This window comes from Lactuca sativa, chromosome 8 (genome assembly GCF_002870075.4).
Source record: "Lactuca sativa cultivar Salinas chromosome 8, Lsat_Salinas_v11, whole genome shotgun sequence".
In the NCBI taxonomy this organism is placed as follows: domain Eukaryota; kingdom Viridiplantae; phylum Streptophyta; class Magnoliopsida; order Asterales; family Asteraceae; genus Lactuca; species Lactuca sativa.
The window spans coordinates 277,881,113-277,895,185 of record NC_056630.2 but is presented as its reverse complement, the minus strand read 5'-3'; the positions used below and the strand labels follow the sequence as shown (position 1 = coordinate 277,895,185).

Here is a 14,073-nt window from a genome sequence, read left to right as displayed (position 1 = left end):
TAAACGTAGCCTCTATTAAAGTTGTGAGCTCATTCTTGGTATATTTTGGTGATTTTAGAAGGAGAAGGAAGCTTTTGGTGAGGTGGTTTCATGGAAGGCATCATTTCTTCAGCTAAACTCATCTCTTGGACCTTGGTGAGTGCTAAGACTCAACCTTTACTTGCCATGTTGTTAGATCTCTTGTTTTTGTCCGCATTTTCCATGATTTAGATTGACTTAAGTGATGAGATCTCATAAAGTTTTCAACTTTATGAATCTCCAGGTCAAAAGGAGCAAGTATTGTCTTGGGTCTGGATTATAATCAAGTTTTGATGTCTTGCATGAGATTTTAATCATTAAACCCTACTTTTTCCCTAAAGTGGAAAAGGGATGTTTTAGACATGTAAGTTGATAGTTTCATTTTATTTACTTCTTTTTATAGCTTATTTTAGCATATTTCATCCATAATTTAGTTAATTTCCATGCATATTTTCCCTTTTGTTATTTTATGACCATTTCGGGTACTTTCTAGTTTCGTGAGCTTTATTACAGATTTCATGGAGATTAGTGGAGTAGGAATGTTCGGGACGTATGGAAAGTGATTGGAATAAGAGGATGTCAAGGATTTTTTTGGCTTGATGGGTAGTGGAGATGATACATGGAGCGAGCCTGATGATTATTTGAAGGCTTGGAGAGAAATAAACTTTAAATTTGCAAGATGCTGGAGAATATTCAAGCGTGCATAGATTATTAATCAGGCAATTTTACGAGCTATGGAGGATTTGGATAAGCCAAATTGGGCTTAAAATGAAGAAAAATTGGCTAGGAGCTGATTGGACTTGAATTAGGCCAAGTCGGATAAGCTATGGAGGCCGAAACCTCAAAGAGGCCACATTTAGGAACCACCCGTGCAACAACACGCGGGCCGCACACAACACTGCAGGGGCAAATTCGGAATTTCATTTGGAAGGCTATTTGAGGAAGGTTGGTGCCCATCTTTTGCAAACTCTTGGACATCCGATTTTGGAGAACTTCCTCTGGAGTTTTGAATACTTTTTAAGGCTAAGAACACCTCAAGAACATCATCTTTTTGTCTCTTGGTTCTTGTTAAATGTCTGGTACAATCTTTTCTAACTTTGTTTCTTTGAGTTTAGCCATGATTGGCTAAACTAAAATTGGTTGACTTTTGTTGAATCCTTTGAACTTTTGTTGAATGTTGAAGAATCCATGAACTTTTTCTTAAATCTTTATGGGAATGTTTTGTGTTTTAACATATTATCACTACTTGTATGTTTTTATTCATGAGTTGAAATGTGTTTGTGGTGATTAGTTGGCTAATTTCTTGACTAAGTAAAGGATTGTAGCACCTGGTTCTTGGTACGTATTCAGTTATTAAATCTTTATTTATTTTGCAATTTTGGTCTTGGACTCGGCGAGTTGAAGGACCAACTCGCCGAGTAGAAGCGGGATGAGGCGCGGAGTTTAAGTCATGGATTCGCCGAGTTGGGTCCCGGACTCGGCGAGTAGCTGCTGTTTGGACTAAAACCCTAATCCAGGGGTTTGCACCCTATTTAAACAACCTTATGCAACCTCCATTCCCCCTTTATGCTCCCAAACACTTCTCATCGAAACCCTAGCCGTTTGTGCTTTGTTGAGGCCATTTTTGGTGTTCTTGTGTGATAGTAAAGCTTGGAAGGAAGAAAGGAGCATGGAACTTGAGTGGGGGACAGTAGATCCAGGGAGTTTACTTCATCTTCAGCAACTTCAAGGTATAATGCCCCTGTCTTGACTCATCTATGTGTTTATTCATCTTTAACATGGGATTTCTTTGGATTGCTAAGTCATATTTCGATATTGGGAGTGTGGGGTGGGTTTTGACTTCAGATCTGGGCCTCAAGAGGGGTTTCATGGCATAAAGGTGCCAACTTTAGGGCCATGAAATCCCCATGCACATTGTAGGACACTTTATGTGGATTCTTGAGCTAAAAACCCCATGCATGTGCATCAAGCTTGGAACTTTACGTATGAAGTGGACATTAGGAGGCCAGATCTATGGTTTTGGTGTGTTAGATCTCATTTAACTCAAGTATATGGAATTGGTCAAGACAGGACTCAGTGAGTGCATTCTTGGACTCGGCGAGTCCAAGACAATCTCCTTAGAACTCGGCGAGTTGAGGACAGATCTGGTTCATCAGATGAAGGCCAACTCGACGAGTTGTTCATCAACTCGGCGAGTCAGATGAGTTTTCATGGGGCGTTCGGATGAGAGAAGAACTCGTCGAGTTGACGACCCAACTCGACGAGTAGGGTCGCGGATGAGGACGAGTAGAGAGTGAGGGACTCGACGAGTTGTTTTCCCAACTCGGCGAGTCGGGTCAACTAGAAGTTGACTTTGACTTTGACTTGGCTTGGTTGGGGGGTAAAATGGTCATTTTACCATAAGAGTATAGAAATCAGTTTCTAACTGAGTGTTTGTGGGGTTGTAAGGATTTCCGGAGCAGCAGCGGACGGAGGTTTCCCGCACTGATTATCAGCAGCTACCTGTACGAGGTGAGTTACCTTCCAGTAGGGGTGGGTCTAAGGCCACAATGTCGGCCCACCAATGAGGAGTATTGAGAAGATGATTGTCTTTGTGATAATTATCTTGGTCTGGTATGTGTTTGGTTATGAGTTACATCTGTATGATATATTACGTGCATGATAGGGGTAGTTTCCCTGATAGTGGTCCTTAGGACCAAGGGGTAGGTTAGTACCTGGATATGCCTGACTGTATGTTTATATCTTGTTATTGTATGATAGTGGTAAGGGGTAGAATAGTCCCTAGTTACCGGTTGAAAGATACCGATGATGATTACCGGTTGAAAGATATCGATGATGATTACTGGTTGAAAGATACCGATGACGATTACCGGTTGAAAGATACCGATGATGATTACCGGTTGAAAAATACCGATGATATTGTATGGTATGTGGTATGTTGGGGGAACTCACTAAGCTTTATGCTTACGGTTTCAGTTTTTGGTTCCAGGTACCTCTTCGTCTAAGGGGAAAGAGCCGGTGGCGTAGCATGGCATCACACACACACACATTTGATTTTCCGCACGGTGTTTTCTGGGATTGTACTCTAATATGATATTTGTTTATGTTGTGGGTTTCAAACATGATACTTGATTATATGAGATGACGTGTTTATACAATATTTTCTAGTGAATGTTTTATGAGTTAATTAATTAAAAATGAAATTTTTGGACTTGAATTTTGGGATGTTACAAGGATCCTCAAATTAGCAAGAAACAAATGATTTTTGTGTTGTTTTTGCTTCACACAATCATAAAAACATTTCCTCCAACATGGTAGTGAAAACATTTGACTCCTCTTGGATTTGGTGACTTTTTGGTTCTTAATGCTAGTTGACTTTCACTAATTACATGCTTAATGGAAATTGTGACTTTGACTAAGGAAATTGTTATGAGCTTCTCTAACCATTTTAACAACTAAGAAAAGTCTAGGTAATCTCAAGCTTCTTTGATTACTATAGCCAAATTAAGGATTTAAATGAAGTATTGTACCGTTGGATTCTAATGATATGTTCATCACAAGTCAAAGTGAGGAAACCTCAAGTCAACCATCCTTCCCTTATTGATTTTACATCAAGCTCTTATTTTTGTTGAAATTGTCTATTTAAATCTTAGTTTAATTCTAGTTTATTTCAAGCATTTGAAAAGATCAAATCCCCCATTTTTAATTTATTGTCATTTTACAAGTATTTTTACAAAGAGATTATTCATAGAGTTATAAAATTGAACCAATCTCCGTAGATTCGATCCCTTTACCACTATACACTATTTTATTGTGTAATATTTAGGGTTATTAATTTTGTTGGCCTCAACAACCACCACAAGTCTATAAATCCATGATTTTTAAGGTTATTTTGGAGTGTGATACCGTTATAGAAACTTTAGAGGTGCAATTCTAAGGATTTGGTGCTTAATGGGAATCTTGATGCATTAAGTTGCCATTAGTGGCTGGCTTTAGGATTTTGGCTTATGGAAGTGTTTGAGGAATAAAGTTGGAAACTTTACGTATCAATACCATGAGAAGGAATAGATCTGAGCCGTGCAGTTCTTGTAGTCCAAGAAAACAAAAGGACTTAATCTGTTAAGATGTCTTGACGCATCACCACGGTGTGGTGACTTGGTCCAGACCTGTCTATTTTGGCAGTTTGCGACCATGGCGTGGCCAAGGAGGCCACAACATGGTGGCTAGTTGGATAGACTTTTGGCTTTTGATTTTGACCCGTATATTGACCAAGTTTGACCTAGGGATAGTTAAGGTATTGTGATATGTATTCTGAGTTTTGGTCAATGTATTTTTAAGGTGACCGGTAGAGTTGATTCCGAAGCAACATGTTGTTTCAGTTTCTCATCTGTCTGCAAAGCGAGTCTCCTCACTACACCCGTGGGTCGAAGGCACTAATGCCGACCCGCTAGGAATTGTATGGTAGATCAATATTGTCCGTAGTCCAAAGATGATCAAGATTGTCCAAAAGCTGGCCTTCCAATTTGTCTTCCGGTGACATATTTAGATCAAGATTGTTTGTAGTCCAAAGATGATCAGTCAAACGACGACAAAGATTGATATGAATTACTGCACTGCTGATTATCCTCTGTAACATCCCTCTCTTGCACGTATCATAATATTGTCCATTGTGGGCTCTCGACACGAAAAATTCCCAGGGGTCACCCATCCCTGGATTTCTCTCGTCCTGGCACGCTTAACTGCAGAGTTCTTATGGTATCTGCTGTCCTCACGACTTTAAAACACGTTGTGACAGAGAAGGTATCTACACCCCTTTTAAGGAATGCTTATTTCTCATTCCCAGCCGATGTGGGATCAGGTGCAACTAACCTACCCTCCTTCACTCCCATTGGCTGGGAAAGAGAACTAAGCATTCCTTAAAAGCGGTGTGGATACCTTCTATGTCACAATGTGTTTTAAAGCCTGAGGACAACATATCCCATAAGAACTCTGCAGCTAAGCGTGCTCAGGCGGGAGTAGTATCGAGATGGATGACCTCCTGGGAAATCCTCACGCCGGGAGCCCAAAATGGACAATAATGTAATACATGCTAGAGGGGGATGTTATATCATCATTCTTTGTAGCCATTCTTGACCATCATATTCTAGTGGTTGTGTCTCTAGGATGACTTCATTCTCATCGTACACATATTGCGTTTCCTTCATGTTCTAGTATCATATTATGCAATATGATACACATATACATCACCTCTATCATAGTAAAATATCACGAAACATGGATGCTTTGGTAATTATATGCCAATGCTTTTTAAATGCTACAAATGCTCGTTCGATATCTTTTCTTGATTTTTCTTGGACTCTCTTAAATCTGGACCTTTGAGGGTCATCCCAACATGACAAACTTTTAACGAAAACATAAAGGTCAGGATAGATCCCATCCACAAGATAGTACCCAAATTTGTATGTACTTCCTCGAAGTACAAATGACGAATATGAGGCAGTACCGTCATACAACTTGTTGAATATTGGTGAATTATTTAGAATATTAATGTCATTAAGAGAACCAACACTACCGAAAAATGCATGCCACATCCACAAATCATGTGAGGCTACAGTTTCAAGTACGACCGTGGGATAATGATAATTACCCTTTGTGTATTGTCCTTGATATACGACAGGAAACATATTCCATTTCCAGTGCATGCAATCTAAACTTCCTAACATCACAGACAAACCATACACATTTCCATGGAGAACATACAACTTTTGTTTGTCACTAGCACTAGGACGATGCAAATATCGTGGATCATAAAAAGACATGACATCTATGCAAAATTCGTTAGGAATTTCTTAGGCGGTATGTGCGACCATCCAAAAACTCTCGTCTAGTGCATCAGGGGGTGTAGCATAAGCTAACATATGAAATACAACTATACATTTTTGAATTGGATCAAAGCTTAACGTACCTCTTGTGTCTGAGCATTGTTGCATATACTCAAACACTGACGTCACACCTTCTACAATACGCATAAACAAATATTTATGCATCCGGAACCGTCATCGAAAATAATATCCTTGAAAGAGAGCACGCTCATCAAAATAATTTTGCATGAGACGTTGGTGGGCTGTTTTACGCTGTCTTTGGATATATCTTCTTCATTTACATTGCACATTGCTCGATTCAATGTTGTTAAGATTTTGTTCTAGCCTATTACGTATGGAGACAACCGACTGTACCACACTATCAACAACACCGTCCGATGATGATGACGAAGAGGACGAAGACAACATCATTTTATATAGGAAAGATCCAATTTGTGAGAGAAAAAATGATAGTTTGTGTGTGAGAAATGTTAAGAGGTTGTGTTAATTTATAGGGGTTGGATTGAATATTTTGATTTTTATTTATATAAAAACGTTCTTTTCTTTAATATAAATTGGTGGTAAATTAATGAATGTTGTTGGAAAATTAATTTGGTAAAAGGTATTGGCAATCCGGTCCAACACATTGCTTCCAATTACATTACTTCTTCCGTTTCTCTCACTTCTCGCCAAACATCCGATGAGTCTCAAGTAGCGAGCCCCCTAGCGAGTGCTAGGGGCAGTGTTTCAACATTGCTAGCGAGCCTGGCGAGGTCCGATAACAATGTCACTCCTCTTAGTCTAAGACGTCGTATATATTGACAAACATACCATCGGAGTCATAGTTCATCTAACAGTCAATGGTAGCGGTATATATCTATAGAAAAATATACACGTGCAACATTATTAAATATAGAAATTCGTTAACTGATAATTATAAAAATAATGCATAAGTATTACTGTATTAAGAAAAGTAAACTCGTACAATAAAAGTTCCACTAGACTTTGACAATATCAGGCCACTCGGAACCCACAAACACCGCTAGCTTATAGTCTACTGCACTGGATACCTACCCACTAATATGTATACTAGGATATGATTAAATTTTTAAGATTAATAATAATAATTTATAACTTAAATCTTATAGTTAGTTTCCAATTCTTAACTTCTTTGATGACCGGCCCCACATTTCGCATGCGAGCCATAATATTAGAGCCGAAAATGTCTTATTAATCGGTTATTGTAATAATTAAAAATAGTTAGATTATAAACTTGTCCAGGACATGAATTTTACAAAAAAAAAAAAAGTAAGAACGCAGAATTTAATGTAGTTATAATAATCATGATGACAAAGATTAACGGAAATTTCTCTTTCTATTGCAAAATTACAAATATAATTCTGCCGAGTTACACAACTTACTAGATATAAATGGAATTTTCTCTTTCTGTAGACATATTAATGAAGTATGAAGTCCTCTTCAATTATAAAGATAAACATTCTTCTCAAAGTTCTCTATAGGTGAGGTTGAAGAGTGAAATTGCATGGTGATTGATGCGTAAGAATGTGTTATGACACAGAATGTCCTTTTATAGGAGTGAGGCTTGGGTTTTTGGTGAACATGGAGCTATTACCTGGCATAACAATAATCATTGACTTGGTCTTGTTACTTGAATATTTTGTCGCTGCTAGCATCTATGTACATGTAATCCTCATCGAGACAGGCTTCTAGTTATTAATAATAATCGGATCGATTCTGGTCCTTGCAAAACTTGGTCACCGGTGCTTCTTGCATCTTTCTCGATCTCATCGAGTAGAGATAATACTTGTTGAGATAGTAGTTGCTAGTTGTTGGGATATAGTCCAAATTTCAATCAACATGACATTTTCCTAGTCTTGGTTTATATATATATATATATATATATATATATATATATATATATATATATATATATATATATATATATATATATATATATATATATATATATATATATATATATATATATATATATATATATATATATATATATATAGGGGCGAAACACAAGCATTAGAACTACGGGGGCCGGTATCAAAACTTCGAAACTAAACTATATAAACAAGTTCTATTCGGTTCAAAATTATGACGTATCAATTTTGTAAACAAGAATAATAATATAAAAATTGTTGTTACATTGTTTATGAAAATGGAACGCGACAATCTTTATATTTTTAACATCTTATAAAAGTGTCTCTAAACTATCTAAACTAAGGGATGTATAGAGATTTTAACTACTTTCATATCATACTAATAAAATATATATAAAAGTTCTAAATATTATTATAAGATTTTTGTTTACATTTTGCTAATAAATCAACAAATAATAGTTAATAAGCATATAAAATTCATATTCAATAGATTCTATTCTAATAAGTAAAAAATATATATGATTGATTTTAAAGTAAATAGTAAACTTTAACTAATAAGTAAAACCTCTCTCTCTCTCTCTCTCTCTCTCTCTATATATATATATATATATATATATATATATATATATATATATATATATATATATATATATATATATATATATATATATATATATATGATGTATCTTAATTCAATGAGTATTACCTATTTTATAGGGTGTAGTCATAATAATTAGGTCACATTTTCTTCACTTCTTTTATCTTATTTATTTGGAGCGTTTGAATAGTGAGAGAAAAGTTTCATCTTATTTACCTGGAGTGTTGTATGAATAGTGAGAGAAAAGAAAGATATATTGACAGAAAGATTAAGAGAGACAAAGAGATAATTTATAGGAGAAGACGGAAAGTACCTTTGAGATAGAATCGACAGCCGACTGAGCACACAAGTGTACGATGGAGGTCAAGTCTGAGCAGTCTAGGCTTCAGCGACCAACGAAGAGAGAGAGAGAGAGAGAGAGAGAGCATACGGCAAGAAAAGGGGGGGGGGGGGGGGGGGAAATCCGACGACCAGAAAAGAGTACAAGATGGAAACGATCTTAATGGACAGCGTTGTTTTTCCGGTGAGTTTCAAAAAGGCTTTTTCTGGCGGCTTGTATAAATTTGGGGTTTTAGGTTTACACTTTTTAATTTTTCTTAAAAGTTTGAGTTAAATTGCTATAAATTAGATATTTGGGTTTTTTTTTTATAGATTTTAATAGGGATATTGTTTCAATATGTACAGATTCCTAAAGAAATAAGATTGGTTTTGATTTGGTTAGCTATCTTCCGAAAATGTTGTTACCTATTATTTATTGTTTTAGTTAATATCTAATTTGCTTAAATTTAACATATTATGTATTTACAATAATCTGAAAACTAGGGGGGGGGGGGGGGGGGGGGGGAACTTGTGATTGTGGTATTTTTTTCAATTTTCATAATACATATACAATTATTAGGAGAGCAAACAGCGGGGAGGCCATGGCCCCCTTGGCCCCTAACAAGGATCCGCCACTATATATATATATATATATATATATATATATATATATATATATATATATATATATATATATATATATATATATATATATATATATATATATATACTAGTAGTATACCCGCGCGGCGGCGCGAGATAATTCGTTATGGCAGATAGTTTTCATGCGGCGATTAGTTTACTTTCGTGCCAGATAGTTCTTTTCAGCGAATAGTTTCGTCGAAATAGTTTCAAATTCGGTGTAATCTATTGCTCTAGTTTTTATTTTACGATTAGATTAAATGTAAAAGTATATGCAACGGTCTTCAATGCAGGATCCGTGAATAGGTTTGATCGACATTTAGTTTCCTTTCGTTTTCAGCGGTGACGACGATTAGTTTTTAGATAAAATTCATTTCGTTTTGACGATTGTCAAATAGTTTCGTTTTGGTTTGCTTAATTTCAACGATTTGTTTGTTTCGGCATATTGTACTAAATCGGTGAATACATATGTTTCGTATATTATTTTTATTTATAAATCATGTAATATATTGTTTTTAGGTTAAATAGATAAGGATATTGATGATTTTGGTTATATATAATGTTGCTTTTTTGTGTTAAAAATAAATATATTTTGTTGTTTTGGTTAAAGATAAAATTAAATTGTTTATGAACAATTTTAATAAAACCTAGATATAGATTGTTCTTTAATTCAAAAATAACATCTCATTAATCTATATTGCTTTTGTAGTACAAACTCACATCTCACAATTCCATTTAATATGAGTTAAAGACTTCAACTTAAAACAAAATATATTCATTATTTTTAACAGACTTATTCTTTCTTTTTTGTGTACATTCAACTTTTTTATTCATTATTTTTTATAATATAAATTAATAACAATAACAGAAAATATACGCTAAATGAAGGAAAAAGAGGGTTACAAATAAATTGTAGGCTCGAGTACTTTTCATATTTTCAAGCAAAAATATACACGCCATATTTTTTCTTCATTTCCAATTAAGATTTCACAGCCTAGATTTTATTTAAACATACCATTATCTTTTTACTTTTCTTTTATTACATTTATTTTACCTTATATAACCAAAACATAATACGTTTATAATTTCAAATAATAGTAACATGGAATTAAACTTTAAACACATAAAATTAAATAATTTATAAACTGCTTTGTTGATTATGATCGGTTCCAAATAAACTTTTGAAGTTAGCCCAAATTGATTAGGTTAAGCCCAAATCCTTGTTGTTGCCCTAATCTTTTGTTTGTCCAGCCGACAAAAGAGAACAAATATCCTTATTGTTTCTTTTCTTTCATCGATAACCAAAGGAACACAAATAATTTCTTTCTTTCTTGTTCTTTCTCCTTGTTCAAGTCGACACAAACAAAAGAAATCAAGAAATCTTTTTTCTTGTTCTTCCTTTCAATCAAGAGTTTGAAATAAATCAAATATTGTTTTTTTTTTCTTAATCTATCTTTCTTGGTTCGATGGTGTCGTGAAGTTTGGTTTCCAGTTTGGATGTGAAAAACGAAGAAGAAGCTGCAGGATCTTCGAGGTTCTTGGGTTTTACTGGTGAAGTCGGGTTGTCGAAGACGGAGGAGCTCGATTGCAGCAGTGGAGTGGTGATGATGTTCTTCAAAAAAATGGCAACCCAGCAGGTGGTTCTGGTCTCGAATTCTCGATGGCAGCAGTAGGTGAAGGTGATCGTTATCAGTGATGTTCGAGAGGGGTTGATATAAGGTGGTGGTTGTTGGTTTGTTGGAACGAAAACGAAATGGAACGAAAACGAAAGCAGTTGATGTAAGGCTTATCGGAATTTTCTTTGCTGTCCCATTTCAAATATTAGTTATTTTTTCTTATTTCCTTTTCTTTTGTGGGTTGATGCTGGAAAACAAAGATCAATAGTGTTGGCCTTGGTTGTAAGGCAAAAACGAAAGCAACAATTGTTGGCTCTGGTCTCGGTTGTAAGGTGAAAACAAACGAAATCCTCATTACTTAAAACTCTCAACAATTTAATTTTGAATATTTTAAAGTTAATTTTATTTTCTAGATCTGGATTTTGGCTCAACTGGATTTTAATTATTAAGGTTGTGCCCATATGTATTCCAGATGCGATGTGTAATGGTGGTTATAGGCTTTTTAAAGAACATATGTGGTTTTGAACCTTGAAACTTTGTATTAAAATCTATATTTGTCTTCAAAATTGATTGAGAAACTGAAGTGAGTTTGTTTATGGATCAGAATTATTAAAGGAAATAATATAATAGTACCAAGGATTAAACTCATTTCAATTTCTCAATTCAATTTCTCACATTTTAGATCTGAACCTTGAAAAAAACTCATTGTTTTCTTATATATTTGAAGATTGAAAATAATTAAAATCATAAATAATAAATTGGGAAAGAAATAGGAAGCTAATGTTACCTACAAATCTCAAATCACAAGTACATTATATGTATGGTTATTAAGCTTTAACTGGGAACTATTCTTGTTTGTCAACAGATGAAAGTGAATCCTTTTTAACATGAGACACAAATACACCAAAGCCACCTTCCATGACACCAAACACCAAGTAGTTATCTTAATCAGGATGAGAGATTCATGCAAACCTCTTTTTTTAATATGTCACCATCAAAATTCAACCCCATAAGAAAACTTGATAGGTTTGTTGTAATGATGTTCAATGAAAATGGTTAACATTATGATATCAAATTCCTACCAGTTAAAAATAAGTATTACTAGTTTAGTTTTAAATAAAGTGAAGAATGAACCTTTTGAATGCTTAAAACATGTACAATAACCAAACGATAAATTTATAGAAAGGTACTGATGTTCAATGAAAATGGCTAACATTATGCTACTTTTTATTTTGACAGGAAAAGATGAATGTGAAGAAAGTGCTACCTGGTGGTGTATAGAAAGATAATGAGGCTGAACAAAAAAATGTTCAAAAAAACAAAGAAATAAAGAAAGAGAATAGGGGGCTACGTTTGAGAGAGAGAGAGAGAGAGAGAGAGAGAGAGAGAGAGAGAGAGAGAATGTGAGGGTATAATGCTGGTGCTAGAGTTTATATAATGAAGAGTCTGCTTTTTGTAAAAGTTAAATATGTAATCCTATTATTTTGATTGGCTGATTCTTATTCTCAAGGATCACCATCTTAGACCATTCAAATTAGATCCAAATCATGTAAATTAGATCCAATGGCCAACATCCACTCTCCTTGTTTTTTAAGACTTAGTCTTAATTTTAAGACTTAGTCTTAATTTTGATGCGGCCCACATTTATATACTCTTTATAAGATGGTATATATATATATATATATATATATATATATATATATATATATATATATATATATATATATATACCATATATAGGGAGAGGATCAAATGAGAACACCTAAAAGGTTGAGAACGCGAGAACAATTCTGGACCAATCAATATATAAGGGTATACTAGTAATTGTATATTTTAATTAAATTAAAATAAAATAAAATTCAATCAAATTCCCTTAAATTTAGGACCAGTTACCAAAAAAGAAATAAATATTCAATTTTTTATTTTTCTTATTAATGGAATATAAAAAACATTTTTATCAAAATATATTTTAAAACTGAAAAAAAAATTCTTAAAAAAATCATTTTTTTCTCCTATTTTACCTTTTTTTTTGTGCTAAAAAATGAATAGAAATCGAATACCAAATTAGTACATTTGTATTCATAAATGATTTTTTTTCAAAAACCCTAATACTACTCCAATAAAAAATAAATACACATCAATTTACAAGTAATCCAATTTCTTTTTTTAATCAACTGAAAATAAAAAGAGTGTAAAAATTATCATTTCTCCATAAAAAGAATACCTCTAATCATAAATAAATATACTCATTAACACATGCTTACACTATTATTCATAAATGAATACACTGCTATTAACAAATATATACCTTGTTATTCAGAATTGAATAAATGAATACCTCTAATTATAAATAAATACATTAATTCACTGTTATTCACAAATGAATACACTACTATTCACACATGAATGCACTGCTATTCATTCACTATTATTCACACATGAATGCACTGCTATTCACAGATAAATACAATTTTTCATTCTTCCATTTCCTCTCACACTCCCTTCTTTTTCTCCTGTCTTCGAGGTGTAACAAAAACACCCCCACTAGAGGTGTTTGCGGTTTTTATCGGTAACGAAGTAGAGGGTCACACCATGCTTGTGGATATCCTTCACATGGATCAGAGGGGACAGAATGTCTTGACAGAACTTGTCATAAATCAGTATCTTGTAAACTTCCTCGTTTGCTGTTCCACTTGCGTTTATAGGTTGATTCAGATTTAGCATCCGAGCTATGCACTCCGAAAGTATATACAAAATTAGATCATGTTTTGCTTTGTTTGCAAGGAAAAAAACAACTACAATGGTATGGTATGAAAACTCTGAAACTCCATATCAAATAACTACATTTATTTTTAAATATTCAAGTTATGCAATCCGAAAACATTTCTATTTCTACTCAAGTGTAAGCCTCCAAGTTACTCATACACATACATATACTTCAATATGCGGATCAAAACTCACTAATTATAGAAAAAACCTACAATATCTCGTACAAAAGCATGAAATCGGATCGTACAAAAGCATGAAATCGGATGAGATGGTGCTGTAGCTTCAAATTAAAGAACACAATATAGAAAACCGTTCGATTTCTTATGAGAAGGCGTATCAAT

The 14,073-nt window shown here is 34.1% G+C and overlaps 1 long non-coding RNA gene across 1 annotated transcript; it reads left to right on the top strand.

The window, feature by feature from the left end:
- Positions 1-10,647: 10,647 nt before the first annotated feature.
- On the top strand, positions 10,648-12,527 carry LOC122195526 (uncharacterized). Its single transcript, XR_006185793.2, has 3 exons — positions 10,648-11,126; positions 11,224-11,295; positions 12,203-12,527. It is a non-coding gene; the product is annotated as an uncharacterized LOC122195526 (long non-coding RNA).
- Positions 12,528-14,073: the final 1,546 nt, after the last annotated feature.